At 45.5% G+C, this 21,686-nt stretch overlaps 1 protein-coding gene across 4 annotated transcripts in view; it reads right to left on the bottom strand.

Annotated features, from left to right (window-relative positions):
• Window positions 1-21,686, bottom strand: part of RELN (reelin) — a 1,116,896-nt gene that overhangs the window by 1,045,604 nt on the left and 49,606 nt on the right. The window lies entirely within an intron of this gene.

Below are 21,686 nucleotides of genomic sequence, written 5' to 3'. Positions count from 1 at the left end.
ATCGTCATCACCATTGGGAGCTAAGACCGTGTATTGATTACCGCCTTCTTAATAAGATCACTGTTAAGTTTCAGTATCCCTTGCCATTGATATCTGACTTGTTTGCTCGGATTAAGGGGGCTAGTTGGTTTACTAAGATTGATCTTCGTGGTGCGTATAATCTGGTGAGAATCAGGCAGGGAGATGAATGGAAAACGGCATTTAATACGCCCGAGGGTCATTTTGAGTATCTGGTGATGCCGTTCGGACTTGCCAATGCTCCATCTGTTTTTCAGTCTTTTATGCATGACATTTTCCGTGAGTATCTGGATAAATTCCTGATTGTTTACTTGGATGACATTTTGATCTTCTCTGATGATTGGGAGTCTCATGTGAAGCAAGTCAGAATGGTTTTCCAGGTACTGCGTGCTAATTCCTTGTTCGTGAAGGGATCAAAGTGTCTCTTCGGTGTGCAGAAAGTTTCATTTTTGGGGTTCATCTTTTCCCCTTCTACTATCGAGATGGATCCGGTTAAGGTCCAGGCCATCCAGGATTGGACTCAGCCGACATCTCTGAAAAGTCTGCAGAAATTCCTGGGCTTTGCTAATTTTTATCGTCGCTTCATCTGTAATTTTTCTAGCATTGCCAGACCATTGACCGATTTGACCAAGAAGGGTGCTGATTTGGTTAATTGGTCTTCTGCTGCCGTGGAAGCTTTTCAGGAGTTGAAGCATCGTTTTTGCTGTGCCCCTGTGTTGTGTCAACCAGATGTTTCTCTTCCGTTCCAGGTCGAGGTTGATGCTTCTGAGATTGGAGCAGGGGCGGTTTTGTCACAGAGAGGTTCTGGTTGCTCAGTGTTGAAACCATGTGCTTTCTTTTCCAGGAAATTTTCTGCTGCTGAGCGTAATTATGATGTGGGCAACCGAGAGTTGCTGGCCATGAAGTGGGCATTCGAGGAGTGGCGTCATTGGCTTGAGGGAGCTAAGCATCGCGTGGTGGTATTGACTGATCATAAGAATCTTACTTATCTCGAGTCTGCCAAGCGCTTGAATCCTAGACAGGCCCGTTGGTCGTTATTTTTTGCTCGTTTTGATTTTGTGATTTCGTACCTTCCGGGCTCTAAAAATGTGAAGGCGGATGCTCTGTCTAGGAGTTTTGTGCCCGACTCTCCGGGGTTATCTGAGCCGGCGAGTATCCTCAAAGAAGGAGTCATTGTGTCTGCCATCTCTCCTGATTTGCGGAGAGTGTTGCAGAAATTTCAGGCTAATAAACCTGATCGTTGTCCGGCCGATAAACTGTTCGTCCCTGATAGGTGGACTAGTAAAGTTATCTCTGAACTTCATTGTTCGGTGCTGGCTGGTCATCCAGGAATCTTTGGTACCAGAGAGTTAGTGGCTAGATCCTTCTGGTGGCCATCTCTGTCACGGGATGTGCGTGCTTTTGTGCAGTCCTGTGGGATTTGTGCTAGGGCTAAGCCCTGCTGTTCACGTGCCAGTGGGTTGCTTTTGCCCTTGCCGGTCCCGAAGAGGCCTTGGACACATATTTCGATGGATTTCATTTCTGACCTTCCCGTTTCTCAAAAGATGTTGGTCATTTGGGTGGTCTGTGATCGCTTTTCTAAAATGGTCCATCTGGTGCCCTTGGTTAAATTGACTTCCTCCTCTGATTTGGTGCCTTTGTTCTTCCAGCATGTGGTTCGTTTGCATGGCATTCCTGAGAATATTGTTTCTGACAGAGGTTCCCAGTTTGTCTCGAGGTTCTGGCGAGCCTTTTGTGGTAGGATGGGCATTGACCTATCTTTTTCCTCGGCCTTCCATCCTCAGACTAATGGCCAGACCGAACGAACCAATCAGACCTTGGAAACATATCTGAGATGTTTTGTTTCTGCTGACCAGGATGATTGGGTGTCATTTTTGCCGTTGGCTGAGTTCGCCCTTAATAATCGGGCCAGCTCGGCTACCTTGGTCTCTCCATTTTTCTGCAATTCTGGGTTCCATCCTCGTTTCTCTTCAGGACAGGTTGAGTCTTCGGACTGTCCTGGTGTGGATTCTGTGGTGGACAGGTTGCAGCAGATCTGGACTCAGGTAGTGGACAATTTGACCTTGTCCCAGGAGAAGGCTCAGCTTTTCGCTAATCGTAGACGCCGTGTGGGTCCCCGACTTCGTGTTGGGGATCTGGTTTGGTTATCTTCTCGTCATATTCCTATGAAGGTTTCCTCTCCTAAATTTAAACCTCGTTTTATTGGTCCGTATAGGATTTCTGAGATTCTCAATCCGGTGTCTTTTCGTCTGACCCTCCCAGACTCCTTTTCCATACATAATGTATTCCATAGGTCGTTGTTGAGAAGATACGTGGCACCTATGGTTCCATCTGTGGAGCCTCCTGCCCCTGTTTTGGTGGAGGGGGAATTGGAGTATATTGTGGAGAAAATTTTGGATTCTCGTGTCTCTAGACGGAAACTCCAGTATCTGGTCAAATGGAAGGGTTATGCTCAGGAGGATAATTCCTGGGTTTTTGCCTCTGATGTCCATGCCCCAGATCTTGTTCGTGCCTTTCATGTGGCTCATCCTGGTCGGCCTGGGGGTTCTGGTGAGGGTTCAGTGACCCCTCCTCAAGGGGGGGGCACTGTTGTGAATTCTGTGGCTGAATTCACTCCTGTGGTCACAAGTGGTATTGCAGCCTCTGGGCTTCCTCCCTCAGGTGTTTTGGTGAGCTCGTTGGCTGCCTTGCTATTTAACTCCACCTGAGTCTGTCTTCCTTGCTCCTTGTCAATGTTCCAGTGTTGGATCTGAGCTACTGCATCTTTCCTGTGGCCTGCTGCTCTGCTAGATAAGTGTTACTTGGTTTTTGTTTCCGTTTTTTCTGTCCAGCTGTGCTATTCTCTTTTGCTGGAAGCTCTGAGACGCAAAGGGTGCACCGCCGTGCCGTTAGTTCGGCACGGTGGGTCTTTTTGCTCCCCTTTGCGTGGTTCTGCTTTAGGGTTTTTTGTAGACTGCATAGTTCTCTTTGCTATCCTCGCTCTGTCTAGAATATCGGGCCTCACTTTGCTGAATCTATTTCATTCCTACGTTTTGTCTTTTCATCTTGCTAACAGTCATTATATGTGGGGGGCTGCCTATTCCTTTGGGGTATTTCTCTGAGGCAAGTCAGGCTTGTATTTCTATCTTCAGGCTAGTCAGCTCCTCAGGCAGTGCCGAGTTGCATAGGTAGTGTTAGGCGCAATCCACTGCTGCTTTTAGTTGTGTGAGGATAGGTTCAGGTATTGCAGTCTGCAGAGATTCCACGTCTCAGAGCTTGTTCTATTGTTTTGGGGTTATTGCCATATCACTGTATGTGCGCTGATTACTGCACACTGTGTTGCCTGATAGCACAGCATAACAGGAAACCCCCCAATTCTAGCTCCAACCCTAACCCCAACACACCCCTAACCCTAATCCCAACCTCATCCATAATCCTAATCACTAACCCTAACCATAATCACAACCCTTACCCCAAAACAACCCTAATGTCAACCCTAACCATAACCCTAATCAAAACCCTAAATCCAACACACCCCTAATCCTAATCTCAACCCTAACCTCAAACCTAACCCTAATCCCAATACACCCCTAATCACAACCCTAACCTTAACCCTAATCCCAAACCTAACCCTAATCCCAAGCGTAACCCTAATGCCAACCCTAACCCTAATACGAACCCTAATCCAAACCCTAACCCTAATCCCAGCTCTAACCCTAACTTTAGCCCCAACCCTAGCCCTAACTTTAGCCCCAACCCTAACCCTAGCCCTAGGGCTACTTTCACACTTGCGTCGTTTGGCATTCCATCGCAATCCGTCGTTTTGGACAAGAAACGGATCCTGCAAATGTGCCCGCAGGATGCGTTTTTTGCCCATAGACTTGTATTGCCGACGGATCGTGACGGATGGCCACACGTCGCGTCCGTCGTGCACTGGATCAGTTGTGTTTTGGCGGAGCGTCGGCACAAAAAAAGTTCAATGAAACGTTTTTTTGTACGTCGCATCCGCCATTTCTGACCGCGCATGCGTGGCCGTAACTCCGCCCCCTCCTCCCCAGGACATAGATTGGGCAGCGGATGTGTTGAAAAACTACAGCTGCTGCCCACGTTGTGCACAATTTTCACAACGTGCGTCGGTATGTCGGGCCGACGCATTGCGACGGCCCCGTACCAACGTAAGTGTGAAAGAAGCCTAACCCTAAGTTTAGCCCCAACCCTAACCCTAAATTTAGCCCCAACCCTAACCCTAAATTTAGCCCCAACCCTAACCCTAAATTTAGCCCCAACCCTAGCCCTACCCCTAACCTAACCCTACCCCTACCCCTAACCTAACCCTACCCCTAACCTAACCCTACCCCTAACATAACCCTACCCCTAACCTAACCCTACCCCTAATTTTAGCCCCAACTGCTGTTCTCCTGCCGGCCGGCAGATGGAGACAGATGGCGGGCGCACTGGGCATGCGTCCGCCATGTTCTGCTGCCGGCGGCCAGGAGGAGCAGCAAGAGGATCCAGGGACCTAGGTGAGTATGCTAGGGTCCCCGAATCCCCCTATTTCTCTGTCCTCTGATGTGCGATCACATCAGAGGACAGAGAATTACACTTTACTTTTTTTTTTTTTTTTTTTTGCGGTCGCCGGTAAACAGTTAATTACCGGCGATCGCAAAACAGGGGTCGGTAATACCGACCCCGATCGTGCTCTTTGGGGTCTCGGCTACCCCCGGCAGCCGAGACCCCAAAGATTCTCCCGGTGCCGGCCGGCGGGCGCACTGCGCATGCGCCCGCCATTTTGAAGATGGCGGCACCCACCGGGAGACACGAGGAGCATCGGGGGAGCTAGGTGAGTATTGGGGGGCAACCTGGGACCCCTTTTCTCTGTCCTCCGATGTGGGATCACATCGGAGGACAGAGAAATTAAAAAGAGATCGCTTTTTTTTTTTTTTTTGCGATCGCCGGTAAACGGTTAATTACCGGCGATCGCAAATGCGGGGTGGGTTAAAAACCCCCCGAATCATGTTCTCTGGGGTCTCGGCTACCCTCGGCAGCCGAGACCCCGGAGAAAATCGGCCTCTGGGGGGCGCTATGGACTTTTTCCACAGCGCCGTTAATTAACGGCGCTGTGGTTTAAGTACCCTTAGCGGCCGCCGTTAAAAGGCGTATCGGCGGTCGCTAAGGGGTTAATTGTGTATTTCGCCGCTGTCAACACAAACCGTGCGCCGAACACTTAATTTTTTGGCCACAACATAGCTCCAGTAGTTAGCAAGTAAAAGACTGCAGCTTTGTGTGTCTTTAGTATACAGATATGAGGTGGGCTAAAAAATTAATACTTGTATTATCTCCATAATCTCTTCCTTCTGCTTAGTCTGTGACTAGTGTTGCAGACTGAAGAGAAAATGGCGGAAATACAATGCAGAACTATACTCAACAGGTCAGGTGTCCAAAAACTCATTAGTTAGGACACCTGACCTGGTGAGTAGAGAACTGCCTTGTATATCCTCCATTTTCTCTTCTGTGTACATAATCTATTTCACACAAAGTGAAGGGACAATGGCGGTCATACACGGCATATCTATGCTCACCTGGACATGTGTCAGAAATAGTGAATTCATGAGGCTGTTATATGTGCATCATGAATTCATTACTTCTGACACCTGACTTGATGAGTATATATCTGTTTTGTATGACAGTCATTGTCTCTTCAGTCTGTGTCCAATGGATACTGCAGGACAGAATCAGGACGCAATGACATCAACAACCTTACCACTAAAACAACATGGCTGCCGTCACAATAACAGTATGTGGTCAGCATTTTATATCAGTATTTGCAAGCCAAAACAAGGATTGGAACAATTAGAGGAAAATTATAATAATAACACATCTAGCACCTCAGCTTTTATCACCCTCTCCTGGTTTTAGACTACAAGTACTGATATTAAATACAGACCAAATAATGCTAGTGTGAGGACAGCCTTGGTTTGTAGAGGACATACATAGGAGACACAGTCAAGACACCAAAAAATAAAGTTTATTAACGAGAAATATTAGTAACATTTAAGAAAATAACTGGTACAGATAAAATCCCAACAGGACATTTACACAACATTGTCCTGCCATGACACACGCATAATATTCAAATAAAAAAAGGCAGCAAATTGGTCCCGCATGTGGCCAATATCAGCTGTTGACTGCAGTGTGTGATGCTGGTAATCGGGCAGTGGGTGTGCAACTGGTTCATCCAGTTCAATGTTGGGCCGCTCCTTAGCCATTAGGTAATTGTGCAGAACCATACAGGCTTTGACCACCTCGTCGACTGTCTCCAATTTAGATTAATGGCTGACGCAAGAATGCGCCATTTTGAGACTAGAATCCCAAAGGTACACTCTACTGTTCTTCGGGCCCTGGTCAGTCTCTGGTTAAAAATCTTTTTAGTGTGGTTCAAGTCCCGACTGGAATATGGCTTCAGTAGGTTTTCACACATCTGAAAGGCCTCATCAACAACCATAACAAATGACATTGCTGGACCTTGATTGTTGGGGAAAGGTCGTGGCCGTGGAAAATTAAAATTTTTGCCATACACACTGCGGCCCATATCAAAGTTCTTAAAGGTCTGGGAATCGTTGCCACGGCCAAAAGCTCCAATATCCATGGCGATGAAGCGACAGTCCGCATCGGCTATTACCATGAGCACAACAGAAAAAATATTTTTTATAATTGAAGTACTCTGATCCTGTTCTGGCTGGTTTGATAATGCGGATGTGCTTTCCATCCACTGCTCCCAAACAGTTGGGGAAATCACACACACTCCAGAATTTTTCCGCAATTCCAATCCACATGTCCAAGGTGGGTAGGGGTATAAACTCATCCCGGAGTACACTCCGCAAAGCCCGGCAGGTGTCCGCAACTATTCCAGACAGGGTGGATATTCCAAGCCGGTATTGGAAGTGGAGGGATGATAAACTCTCTCCGGTTGCCAGAAATCTGGAAGAAAATTAAAAAAAAACAAAAAACAATCAATTCTATTTATGGTGTTGTTATGCTAAAGACATAAAGGAAAATACAAAAAATATACATGTCAGAACACCCAAAATTTGCACTGCAGTGGATTAGATTTGTTACATACCTTAAAGTAACCAGCAGACGTTCCTCTGGTGGAATCGCTCTACGGAGCTGGGTGTCCTGTCTCCGTATGGTTCCTTGGACACGAGCAAGCAAATCCCGGAACGAGTCTTGCGACATCCTGGTATATTCCGGGAATTTGTCTGGGTTGGCATTAAGCTCGCCATACAGCGTGTGATATGCTCCACGGCTCTCATGGAGTTCAATAATGGGGTGTCTCCAAAAACGCCTAAGACGTCTCCTCCGTTTTTCTTGATTTCTGTCTTGCTCCCAAGCAAACGCACAGGCAAGAAACAGCTTGATGCTTAACCCCTTCATGACCTTGGGATTTTTTGTTTTTCCGTGTTCGTTTTTCACTCCCCTCCTTCCCAGAGCCATAACTTTTTTATTTTTCCGTCAATTTGGCCATGTGAGGGCTTATTTTTTGCGGGACGAGTTGTACTTTTGAACGACATCATTGGTTTTAGCATGTCGTGTACTAGAAAACGGGAAAAAAATTCCAAGTGCGGTGAAATTTCAAAAAAAGTGCAATCCCACACTTGTTTTTTGTTTGGCTTTTTTGCTAGGTTCACTAAATGCTAAAACTGACCTGACATTATGATTCTCCAGGTCATTACGAGTTCATAGACACCTAACATGACTAGGTTATTTTTTATCTAAGTGGTGAAAAAAAATTCCAAACTTTGCTAAAAAAAAATTAAAAAAAAATTGCGCCATTTTCCGATACCCGTAGCGTCTCCATTTTTCATGATCTGGGGTCGGTTGAGGGCTTATTTTTTGCGTGCCGAGATGACGTTTTTAATTATAGCATTTTGGTGCTGATACGTTCTTTTGATCGCCCGTTATTGCATTTTAATGCAATGTCGCGGCGACCAAAAAAACTTAATTCTGGCGTTTCGCATTTTTTTCTCGCTACGCCATTTAGTGATCAGGTTAATGCTTTTTTTTAATTGATAGATCGGGCGATTCTGAGCGCGGCGATACCAAATATGTGTAGATTTGATTTTTTTTAATTCATTTATTTTGATTGGGGCGAAAGGGGGGTGATTTAAACTTTTATATTTTTTTATTTTGTTCACATTTTTTTAAACTTTTTTTTTTTTACTTTTGCCATGCTTCAATAGCCTCCATGGGAGGCTAGAAGCAGGCACAACGCGATCGGCTCTGCTACATAGCAGCGATCATCAGATCGCTGCTATGTAGCAGAATTGCAGGTGTGCTGTGAGCGCCGACCACAAGGTGGCGCTCACAGCTGCCGAGGATCAGTAACCATAGAGGTCTCAAGGACCTCTATGGTTACTATTCTGAAGCATCGCCGACCCCCGATCATGTGACGGGGGTCGGCGATGACGTCATTTCCGTCCGCCCGGCCGGAAATGGTAGTTAAATGCCGCTGTCTGCGATTGACAGCGGCATTTAACTAGTTAATAGGTGCGGGCAGATCGCGATTCTGCCTGCGCCTATTACGGGCACATGTCAGCTGTTCAAAACAGCTGACATGTCCCGGCTTTGATGCGGGCTCACCGCGGAGCCCTGCATCAAAGCAGGGGATCTGACCTCGGACGTACTATCCCGTCCGAGGTCAGAAAGGGGTTAAATCCAGGTTGAAATAAAAGCTCTCCATGCGAAGATCCATTATGACACAGGATACAGGAGCAAAATCTGAAGATTTCAGCTGTTCAAGGGTCTATATAAAGATATCCCATAATACACGCCCCCTGTAGTGTAGTCACATTGGCGGTGTCTGGTTATCTAGATTTTTTTCCTGTAAAATTTGTCACCATGTGCACCAAAAACGCAAACGCATTTTTTTAACCACATGCATCTAAAAAAACGCCGCGTTTGTACGTGATTATATGCGTTTTTTCCTGTACTTGTGGATGCGGATTAAACGTTGCAGATTCTAACGCAAATGTGAAACTAGCTTAAGAGCAGAGAAACCACAGAACTCTCTGCCACATGATGCTGTTCTGGTTAATTCACTACAAAAGTTCAAGTAGGGTCTGGATGCCTTTCTTGACAAATAGAATATTACAGGTTATGGGTGCAAAATTCTATGATGGGACGCTTATCCAGGGAACTAGTCTGATTGCCGCATGTGTCGAGAAGGAATTTTTCCACTAATATTTGTCAACAAGCATCTGCCACATGAGGATTCTGCTTTACTCAGAATCAACATATTAGAGTATAGGTTGAACTCGAGGGACTTGTTTACCTTAAACCTGAAAACGATGAAAACTACTTCCCCCTGTATGATGCTGACCAATCATAAACAGACAGTAACCTCAGAAAGAAGAACACTGCCCACAATAGCACAATATGTTTCTCAGGGTGAAATTTGCAGAATAATGTCAGACAGTCCTGATCTCTTGGTCTAACCTCCTGCACAAGTCATTGTGAGGGGTGGGGCAGCGCAACTGAATTTAGCTATGCCACATTAGAAACCATTCCATCAGCTTTCCTCCTCTCATAGGGCTGTTACTTCTGCTGCAACACCGCTCCCACCACTGTCTGTCCATAGCTGAGAGCTGAAAGTGTCAGTATCATGCATATGTCTGTTGTACTCAACTTGTACCCAACCACTTTCATTTAAAATAAGTTGTGGAAACAGATTCTCATGCAGATCTGTTTCATGCCCATTGATCTTAAAAGTTCATTCACATATAAGAAAAATGTGGATATCTCTGGAATAAGACATCTGATCGCAGATATTATTTATTATTTATTCAATTCTCTATTACTTGCATGTCCTGTGAGATAGCGCTCATTAGCGTATTGGGGAATACTCGCTTGGCAGCAGGAAAAATGATAATTACTTACGGGTAATTTGATTTTCCAGATCTATGACAGCACCGGTACATGAGAGATGGTCCCGCCCCCAAGAACAGGAAACCTGCAGAGGAGATAAAAGATGGGGGCGGCACCTCTCTCCTCAGTTTGTTTACAGAGAATGTAAGGTAACCGCTTTGTTAGTCTTAGGCACATATTAATCTCTGAAGACTATTTATTTATTGTTATATTACTTGGTTATTACCCCATCTTACGTATGTATATATATGTATTTTTTTTTTTGTGAGTCACACAACCATCACCAAGATAGGGTGGGAATTAGAGCGGTGCTGTCATGGATCTGGAAAATCAAATTACCCGTAAGTAATTATCATTTTTTCCCTTCCCCATGACAGCACCGGTACATGAGAGGAAGAAATAGAAAGAACCTCTAGGGTGGGATAACGGCAGATAGCACTTTTCTCCCGAAGGAGAGATTTGATAGCCCCAGATTTAATCTATAATGGCAGAAGAAAGAATAGGGTGAAGACCATACTGCTGCATTACAAATTTGCTCTATAGACGCATTTGCCCTTTCTGCCCAAGATGTGGAAATAGCCCTAGTGGAGTGGGCCGTAACACCAGGTGGAGGGACCTGCCCCGAAGAGGAATATGAAAGTGATATAGCCATACGGAGCCACCGTGCAATGGTTGATTTTGTGGCCTTTTTACCCGTTTGCCCCCTGGAAGGAGACAAAAAGGGCTGAAGACTGTCGCCATGGATTTGTTACTTCTATATATTGAAGTAGGCAACGTCTGACGTCCAAGCAATGGAAGATTTCTTCTCCCTGGGATTTTGGGTTAGCACAAAAAGAGGGCAAAACTATCTCCTGGTCCCTGTGGAATTTTGAGTTGACCTTTGGTAAAAAGGCCGGATCAGATTTTATAATTACCCTGTCCTCCAAAATTGTAGTGTAAGGAGGGTCTATAGATATAGCCTGGAGCTCACTAATGCATCTGGCTGAGGTAAGGGCAATCAGGAGAACAGTTTTTAAAGTTAGCACTTTTACTGATATGGAGGAAAGAGGCTCGAAGGGAGAGGTGGTTAAAACATTTAAAACTAAATTTAGATCCCAGGTTTGAATGGTCTGGCTGTAAAGGAGGCCCGAATGAACCTATACACCCAGGGGTGATCAGCCAATTTTTGGTCAAATAGAGAGCCAAGCGCCGAGACTTGCACTTTTAGGGTGCTGGTAGATAATCCTCTCTCCAGACCCTTTTGGAGAAATTCTAGGATTTCTGATATCGGAACCTTCTGAACGGTATCTGTTATACTTCGGCCTGAAAATTCTAAAAATTTTCCCCATACTTTTTGATATTTATCAGATGTGATCTTCTTTCTGCTGGACATCAGAGTAGTAACTAACGGGTCCGAGAATCCCTTCGCTAGCAGCAGTCCCCTCTCAAGTTCCAAGCAGTGAGGTCTAGACTGTGTACTTGAGGATGTGTTACTGGACCCTGGTGTAGCAGGTCTGGAACATCTGGAAGGATCCATGGGTCTGAGATGGACATACGTCTGAGCCAAGTGAACCAAGCTCTCTTTGGCCAGAAGGGTGCGATCAAGATTATGCGTGCTTTCTCTTCTCGGATCTTCTTCAGGACTGTAGGGATTAATGGAATTGGGGGGAAAGTGTAGGCTAGTTGGAACCTCCATTGGTGTAGTAACGCATCTACCCCTTCCGGGTTCTCTTTCGGGTTCAGAGAGTAGAATCTTTCTACCTTTCGGTTTTGCTTTGTGGAAAAAAGATCCACTTGAAAAAGGCCCCAGATGGCACAGATTTCTCCAAAAACTTTTTGATTCAGAGACCACTCGCCCTGGTGCAGCACGTGACGACTCAGAAAGTCTGCGACAAGGTTGTCCGACCCCTTTAAGTGTGTACTTGTAAGGGATAAAAGATGGTTTTCGGCCCAACAAAATAGCCTTCTTGCTTCTTCCATTAGGGGACTCGATCTTGTTCCTCCCTGTCGATTTATATACGACACCGCTGTGCTGTTGTCGGACAATACTACCAGATGTCTTCCCTTGATTTCCTCTTCCGTTTGAAGAATCGCTTGCCTTACCGCTGTTAATTCCTTCAGGTTTGAGGAGGCTAATTGCATTTGTGGATCCCATAGACCCTGTAGGACCTGCCCTGAAAGCTGGGCACCCCAACCTAACGGGCTCGCATCTGTAGTCAGTACTACCGGATTTTTGATTGACCATGGGACCCCTTTTTTTTAAATTTTCGGAATTTAGCCACCAGTTTAGAGAGTCCAGTACATGTTGTGGCAATACGATTTTTCGATTTAAGTTGTAGGGTGTTCTTGTTTGTTCTGACAGGATCTGCCACTGTAGGTCCCTTGAATGCAGTTGTGCCCATTGGACCGCCGGAATCATTGATGTCAGCATACCTAAGAGGGACATGGCTTCCCTTACCGAGACAGACTGGGCCGCTTGTATCTGTCTTATCCTCTGTTTTATGGTTTCGATCTTTCTGTCTGGAAGAACACAGTCCTGTCTGACTGAATTTAACTGAATCCCTAGGAACTCCTGTATCTGGACCAGAACCATTCTTGACTTTTTTAAGTTTATTATCCTCCCCAGCGTGGTCAGCAACTCTCGCACCCTCGTAACTGCCTTCGTACAATCTTCTTGACTGTCCGCTATAAGGAGGAAATCGTCCAAATAGGGCACTAGTTGGATATTTTCTCTCCTCACGAAGGATGCTATTTCTGAAATTAGTTTTGTAAAGATACGAGGAGCCACTGATACCCCGAAGGGGAGACATTGGTATTGTAGATGGGTAAAGACCTGACCCAGCTGCACTACCAACCTTAGATATTGTTGATGCTCGATGCTGATTGGTACATGGTAGTAGGCATCTGTAAGGTCTATGACTGCCATGTAGCATCCTGGATACAGCAGTTTTACCGCCGTTTTCAGAGTCTCCATCTTGAATTTTTCTACTCGGATGAACTTATTTGGCTCTTTTAAGTTGAAGATTGTTCTTAACGACCCATCCGGGTTTGGCGTGAGGAATAGGGTGCTGTAAAACCCCTTCCCTACTTCTTGTGGAGGTACTCTTACCAGGACTTTTTTGTCTAGGAGAAGATTAATTTCTTTTTCTAGTACCATTTGGTTCTTTTTGGCCACATGAGTAACTTTTATTTGGTGAGGAGGCAGGGAGATAAAGTTTAATCGTAGGCCGTCGGATAATAGGTTTATTATCCATTGAGATGGCTGTAAGCTTACCCACTGATGGACAAAGAACCGTAGCCTTCCTCCCACCTGGAATATGGCGTCATTGTTTGGGGTCTGGTTTTGGCTTACTGAATAGGAACCCTCTCTCTTCTGTCGCCCCAGGTTTTTCCTCTCGTGGCTCTATCTGATGGGCGGCCCCGGCCTGCTTTACCTGATCCCTGAAAGGACCGACGATTGTCATACCAACGGCGTTTAAAGAAGGGAGGTGGAGGGAAATGTTTTTTCTTATCCGCCGCTTTCTCTAGAATTTCATTTAACGCCTTCCCGAATAAATATTGCCCCTCACAAGGTACGGCACAGAGCTTCACTTTTGACTGGAAGTCAGCATTCCAGTTTTTTAACCATAACGCTCTCCTGCCCGAATTACCGAGGGCACTTGCCCGGGTAGAAAATCGAACTGAATCAATGGCAGCGTCTGCCAGGAACCCTGCTGCATTTTGTAGTGAAGGGATGACCTCTAGAAGTCTGTCTCTTGGACATTTGTCCTTTATTTGGTCACTTAATTCATCTAGCCATCTAACCATGGCACGGGCAGTGCAGGTAGCCGCTACCCCTGGTTTGAACGCCCAAGTTGAAGCTTCCCAGGCTGATTTTAGAAAGGCATCTGCCTTTTTATCTAGGGGGTCTTTTAGGGCACCCATATCTTCGAAAGGAAGCGCTATGCCCCTGGAGGTACTTGCAATAGCTGCGTCCAACTTAGGTGCCTTTTCCCATTTTTCACAAATTTCCTCATTAAAGGGATATTTGCGTTTAAGAGCCTGGGGAACCGAAATCTTTTTGTTTGTTTTTTTCCATTCCTTCTTTATAAGTTTTAATATATTATTATGGAACGGAAAAACTTTGTTTCTTCCCTTCCAAATTACTAAACATGGAGTCCTGGACCGTTTGTTTTTCCTTTGGTGTCTCCACCCCCAAGGTGGATCTAACCAGCTTCAATAATTTCCCCACATCTTCTGATAACACATAAGGCTGACCACATTCTTCATCTGAAGAGTCCAGGTCCGAGTCCTCCTCGGGCGGAAGCTCTCCCGGTTCACCCTCAGATTCTATATCCGATGTTTGGGCAGGCGTAGAAGGCGGGTTTACGGAGCTCTGCAACCCATGCGGTCTTAATTGCTCCTTTACAGTGCTTTGCACTTCGTCTCTAACAATAGCCTTTATATTCTGAAGAAATGATGATGACTCTTCAGTTACGGTTTTCTCTATACATGAGCGGCACATTCGCTTCTCATATGTCTTGGGAAGGCTTTTATCACAAAGTGCACACACTTTATTCTTTTGTTTAGAGGTAACTTTCTTTCCCTGCATACATATACAGAAAACATAGTGTTACTGACATGGTTTGCCTTACAAAGGCACTCACCCACCGGACCCTCAGTACCACGACAGGCTGTGGGTTTTCAGCTGGGATCACTGATTCCACGGGATCTGCCATCTTGCAGGAGGCTGTTACCAGCTTCTGTTTGCCGCCTTGCAGTTTAAATCCCGGTGGGCAGGAAGCGGTGTGTGCGTCCCTAAACTTCCTCCCCCCTGGGGAGTGTCAGCACACCGCTTCTCCGGCGTGTGGCGTCACTTCCGGTTCACAAACCGGAAGTTCTCCCATTCACTTGGCGCCAGCGTCGTGATGGGAACGCCTCTTGCCGCCTTACTTTCGTCTCCTTCCCCGGCCCAGCCTCTGGCCAGGAGCGGACACCGGGGAGTCCGCAGCAGGGAAGGACGCCCTCGCAGCTCCAGGTATGCGGGCGACGTGCGCACGCCGCCGCCGCACCCACCGCGGACCTCGGTTCGTGACCGGAGAGCAAAGGGAGATCCCCTCCCCATGCAGCACCGCAGGTTCCCCGCAAGAACAGGAAACCAAACTGAGGAGAGAGGTGCCGCCCCCATCTTTTATCTCCTCTGCAGGTTTCCTGTTCTTGGGGGAGGGACCATCTCTCATGTACCGGTGCTGTCATGGGGAAGGGAAAAAACATAGACAGGCACGGTTTTTCACATTAACAGTCCATGTGGTTTATTTATTTATTAGGCCATGTTACACATCACAGACCTCATAGTCCTTAGCACTTCATGGTATACGGCTTTGAAGCACAGTAAGTAAACATGCTGGACCTTACTTTGTCCAGTTGCCATGGGTGACCGCATGCGCACATTTCATTAGTTCATAGCACATATCAAGCACCAGCAGTCTGTGAAGGTACGTTATGGGAGTTCCTGCTCCACCTGCTGACTCGTCAGTCCTCTCTCCTGAGGAATTGCCTTACGGGGATCACCAACTTGCCTGGCAGGCATACACCAGTCGGTTCCAGACCAACCGAAGGATGGTAGTTTCCCCAACACAATAGCCATCAATGGCTCTGCAGCTACGTGACCTCTCCGTGCGCTCTTCAGGACGTCTGTCCCTGGCTGGGACCTTCCAACACACAGGCCACTCAGTGCCAAAGCCCCACCATGTGCTATCCTGGGAGATAGCACTCCCAACACATAGGCTTTTCCAGGACCATATTCAGAGACATGTGACCCACACCCTGGTCACATTATATACTTGTAACCACTCCCCTATGTGGGAGTGTGTGTGTGGCTAGTCCGACCCGCCCAGCTCTCAGAACTAGCCCTGCCAGCCTCCCTTTGCAAACACCACAATTACTTGTGGGACTACAGGTCCCAGAACAACCTTACTTCAGGCTGGCAGTGCAGAGTGCCTTCCTCTGTGACACACATACTGGCCATTTACAATAATGCTGGACTTTGACTCATCACCACAGTTATGCCTGCGATTGCCATGCATTCCTGTGGTCTCAATACGTCTCCATGCGTATTCTGGGAAGACCATGCAGCGCCCCCTACCTGTAACAAGGGTCACTGTATCACAGTCCATACAGACAACTTAGGAGGGTTTTTCCTACAGAGGTCCTTTATAGTAAAAAAAAAATGCAATATTTATAGTTAAACTAGATGGTAGCCTGATTCTACGCATCGGGTATTCTAGAATATGTATGTAGTTTATTTATGAAGATTTTAGAATAATACATTGAATACACAGGATTTGGCTGGCTGCGACCAATTAGCGAAGCGTGGTTCAACTCCCGCGCCAATTCGCGGGCGGACTGCATATAGCACAGCCACGTAGTATATAACAGCCCACGTAGTAAATAGCACAGCCACGTAGTATATTACGTCATTATCTCGCGAGATCGCAATGCATAAAGCGGTCACCAGAGCGTCGCGAGGAGCGGGAAAGGCCTGTTGTGGATCCGAGGGGCCGACGGACGGTGAGTATATAACGATTTTTTATTTTTTTATTATTTTTAACATTAGATCTTTTTACTATTGATGCTGCATAGGCAGCATCAATAGTAAAAACTTGGTCACACAGGGTTAATAGCAGCGTTAATGGAGTGCGTAACACCGCGGCATAACGTGGTCTGTTAGCGCTGCCATTAACCCTGTGTGAGCGCTGACTGGAGGGGAGTATGGAGCGGGCACTGACTGCGGGGAGGAAGGAGCGGAGATGTTGCCGCCGGACTGTGCCCATCGCTAATTGGTCATGGCAATGGTTGTGGGCGTTTTGCCACGACCAATCAGTGACTTGGATTTCCATGACAGACAGAGGCCGCGACCAATGAATATCCGTGACAGACAGAAGGACAGACGGAAGTGACCCTTAGACAAATATATAGTAGATATATATTAAATTCAAGTCAACCCCGTCTCTCCATTAACCCTTTCTTGACCAGGAAATTTTCATTTTTGGGGCTCTCTTTTCCCTGTCCCTTCCTCCAAGAGCCAAAAGTTTTTATTTTTCCATCAATGTAGCTGTGTCTGAGATCTTGTTTTTTGAAGTAAAAGTTATAGCTCACATTACTATTTTATGTACTGAAAAATGTGAAAAAAATCCAAGTGCAGTAAAATGGTGAAAAAAATGCAATTCCTTATATTTTTGTGTTCTTAAAAAATTCAGAACTTAAAAAAAAATAAAAAAAATGTTTTTTTTGCGCTGGTTTTCTGAGACCTGTAACTTTTTTATTTTTCTATAAAGACAGCTGTGTGACGCTTTTTTTTTTTGCATGCTTTTTTGTTTTGATTTGTTGTGCACTGAATAGAAAAATCTCACCTTGAAATTTCAACTTTTTCTATTCTTTTTTTAACCCCTTCATGACCCAGCCTATTTTGACCTTAAAGACCTTGCCGTTTTTTGCAATTCTGACCAGTGTCCCTTCATGAGGTAATAACTCAGGAACGCTTCAATGGATCCTAGCGGTTCTGAGATTGTTTTTTCGTGACATATTGGGCTTCATGTTAGTGGTAAATTTAGGTCAATAAATTCTGTGTTTGTGATAAAAATGGAAATTTGGCGAAAATTTTGAAAATTTCGCAATTTTCACATTTTGAATTTTTATTCTGTTAAACCAGAGAGTTATGTGACACAAAATAGTTAATAAATAACATTTCCCACACGTCTACTTTACATCAGCACAATTTTGGAAACAAAATTTTTTTTTGCTAGGAAGTTATAAGGGTTAAAATTTGACCAGCGATTTCTCATTTTTACAACGAAATTTACAAAACCATTTTTTTTAGGGACCACCTCACATTTGAAGTCAGTTTGAGGGGTCTATATGGCTGAAAATACCCAAAAGTGACACCATTCTAAAAACTGCACCCCTCAAGGTGCACAAAACCACATTCCAGAAGTTTATTAACCCTTCAGGTGCTTCACAGCAGCAGAAGCAACATGGAAGGAAAAAATGAACATTTAACTTTTTAGTCACAAAAATGATTTTTCAGCAACAATTTTTTTATTTTCCCAATGGTAAAAGGAGAAACTGAACCACGTACGTTGTTGTCCAATTTGTCCTGAGTACGCTGATACCTCATATGTGGGGGTAAACCACTGTTTGGGCGCACGGCAGGGCTTGGAAGGGAAGGAGCGCCATTTGACTTTTTGAATGAAAAATTGGCTGCACTCTTTAGCGGACACCATGTCACATTTGGAGAGCCCCCGTGTGCCTAAAAATTGGAGCTCCCCCACAAGTGACCCCATTTTGGAAACTAGACGCCCCAAGGAACTTATCTAGATGCATAGTGAGCCCTTTAAACCCCCAGGTGCTTCACAAATTGATCCGTAAAAATGAAAAAGTACTTTTTTTTCACAAAAAAATTCTTTTAGCCTCAATTTTTTCATTTTCACATGGACAACAGGATAAAATGGATCCTAAAATTTGTTTGGCAATTTCTCCTGAGTACACCGATACTTCACATGTGGGGGTAAACCACTGTTTGGGCACATGGTAAGGCTCGGAAGGGAAGGAGCGCCATTTGACTTTTTGAATGAAAAATTATCTCCATCGTTAGCGGACACCATGTCGCGTTTGGAGAGACCCTGTGTGCTTAAACATTAGAGCTCCCCCACAAGTGACCCCATTTTGGAAACTGGACCCCCCAAGGAACTTATCTAGATGCCTAGTGAGCACTTTAAACCCTCAGGTGCTTCACAAATTGATCCGTAAAAATGAAAAAGTACTTTTTTTTCACAAAAAATTTATTTTCGCCTCAATTTTTTCATTTTCACATGGGCAATAGGATAAAATGGATCCTAAAATTTGTTGAGCAATTTCTCCCGAGTACGCCGATACCTCATATGTGGGGGTAAACCACTGTTTGGGCACACGGCAGGGCTCGGAAGGGAAGGCGCGCCTTTTAACTTTTTGAATGGAAAATTAGCTCCAATTGTTAGCAGACACCATGTCGCATTTGGAGAGCCCCTGTGTGCCTATGCAATGGAGCTCCCCCACAAGTGACCCCATTTTGGAAACTAGACCCCCCAAGGAACTTATCTAGATGCATACTGAGCACTTTAAACCCCCAGGTGCTTCACAGAAGTTTATAATGCAGAGCCATGAAAATAAAAAATAATTTTTCTTTTCTCAAAAATGATTTTTTAGCCTGGAATTTCCTATTTTGCCAATGGTAATAGGAGAAATTGGACCACAAATGTTGTTGTCCAGTTTGTCCTGAGTATGCAGATACCCCATATGTGGGGGTAAACCACTGTTTGGGCGCACGGCAGGGCTCAGAAGGGAAGGCACGCCATTTGGCTTTTTAAATGGAAAATTATCTCCAATCATTAGCGGACACCATGTCGCGTTTGGAGAGCCCCTGTGTGCCTAAACATTGGAGATCCCCCACAAATTACCCCATTTTGGAAACTAGACCCCCAAAGGAACTAATCTAGATGTGTAGTGAGCACTTTGAACCCTCAAGTGCTTCACAGAAGTTTATAACGCAGAGCCATGAAAATAAAAAAAAAAAATTATTTTCTCAAAAATGAATTTTAGCCCGCAATTTTTTATTTTCCCAAGGGTAACAGGAGAAATTTGACCCCAAAAGTTGTTGTCCAGTTTCTCCTGAGTACGCTGATACCCCATATGTGGGGGTAAACCACTGTTTAGGCACATGCTGGGGCTCGGAAGTGAAGTAGTGACGTTTTGAAATGCAGACTTTGATGGAATGTGAGGTGAGCACTTTGAACCCCCAAGTGCTTCACAGAAGTTCATAACACAGAGCAGTGAAAATAATAAATACGTTTTCTTTCCTCAAAAATAATTTTTTAGCCCAGAATTTTTTATTTTCCCAAGGGTTACAGGAGAAATTGGACCACAAAAGTTGTTGTCCAGTTTCTCCTGAGTACGCTGATACCCCATGTGTGGGGGTAAACCACTGTTTGGGCACACGTGGGGGCTCAGAAGGGAAGTAGTGACTTTTGAAATGCAGACTTTGATGGAATGGTCTGCGGGCGTCACATTGCGTTTGCAGAGCCCCTGGTGTGCCTAAACAGTAGAAACCCCCCACAAGTGACCCCATTTTGGAAACTAGACCCCCAAAGGAACTTATCTAGATGTGTGGTGAGCACTTTGAACCCCCAAGTGCTTTACAGAAGTTTATAACGCAGAGCCGTGAAAATAATAAATACGTTTTCTTTCCTCAAAAATGATGTTTTAGCAAGCATTTTTTTATTTTCACAAGGGTAACAGGAGAAATTGGACCCCAGTAATTGTTGCGCAGTTTGTCCTGAGTATGCTGGTACCCCATATGTGGGGGTAAACCACTGTTTGGGCACACGTCGGGGTTCGGAAGTGAGGGAGCACCATTTGAATTTTTGAATACAAGATTGGCTGGAATCAATGGTGGCGCCATGTTGCGTTTGGAGACCCCCTGAAGTGCCTAAACAGTGGAAACCCCTCAATTCTACCTCCAACACACCCCTAACCCTTATCCCAACTGTAGCCGTAACCCTAATCACAACCCTAACCCCAACACACCCCTAACCACAACCCTAACCCCAACACACCCCTAACCCTAACCACAACCCTAATTCCAACCCAACTCTAAGGCTATGTGCCAACGTTGCGGATTCGTATGAGATTTTTCAGCATCATTTTTGAAAAATCCGCGGGTAAAAGGCACTGCGTTTTACCTGTGGATTTTCCGCGGATTTCCAGTGTTTTTTGTGCGGATTTCACCTGTGGATTCCTATTGAGGAACAGGTGTAAAACGCTGCGGAATCCGCACAAAGAATTGGCATGCTGCGGAAAATACAACGCAGCGTTCCCGCGCGGTATTTTCTGCACCATGGGCACAGCGGATTTGGTTTTCCATATGTTTACATGGTACTGTAAACCTGATGGAACACTGCTGCGGATCCGCAGCGGCCAATCCGCACCGTGTGCACATGGCCTAATTCTAAAGGTATGTGCACACGCTGCGGAAAACGCTGCGGATCCGCGGCAGTTTCCCATGAGTTTACAGTTCAATGTGAACCTATGGGAACCAAAAATCGCTGTACACATGCTGCGGAAAAACTGCACGGAAACGCAGCGGTTTACATTCCGCAGCATGTCACTTCTTTCTGCGGATTCCGCAGCGGTTTTACAACTGCTCCAATAGAAAATCGCAGTTGTAAAACCGCAGTGAAATGCGCAGAAAAACCGCGGTAAATCCACGATAAATCGGCAGCGGTTTAGCACTGTGGATTTTTCAAATCCGCTGCGGAAAAATCCGCATAGGACCAGATTACGTGTGCACATACCAAAACCCTAACCCTACCCCTAACCCTAGCCCTAACCCTAGCCCTAACCCTACCCCTAACCCTAACCCTAGCCCTAACCCTAGCCCTAACCCTACCCCTAACCCTAGCCCTAACCCTAACCCTACCCCTAACCCTAACCCTAGCCCTAACCCTAGCCCTAACCCTAACCCTAGTTCTTACCCCAACCTTAGTGAAAAAAAAAAAATTCTTTAATTTTTTTATTGTCCCTATCTATGGGGGTGACAAAGGGGGGGGGTCATTTACTATTTTTTTTATTTTGATCACTGAGATAGGATATATCTCAGTGATCAAAATTCACTCTGGAACGAATCTGCCGGCCGGCAGATTCGGCGGGCGCACTGCACATGCGCCCGCCATTTTGGAAGATGGCGGCGCCCAGGAAAGAAGACGGACGGACCT

Source organism: Ranitomeya imitator, chromosome 4, assembly GCF_032444005.1.
Source record: "Ranitomeya imitator isolate aRanImi1 chromosome 4, aRanImi1.pri, whole genome shotgun sequence".
NCBI lineage: Eukaryota > Metazoa > Chordata > Amphibia > Anura > Dendrobatidae > Ranitomeya > Ranitomeya imitator.
Note: the sequence above shows the minus strand (reverse complement) of the source record. Positions and strands in the feature narration are given on the sequence as shown.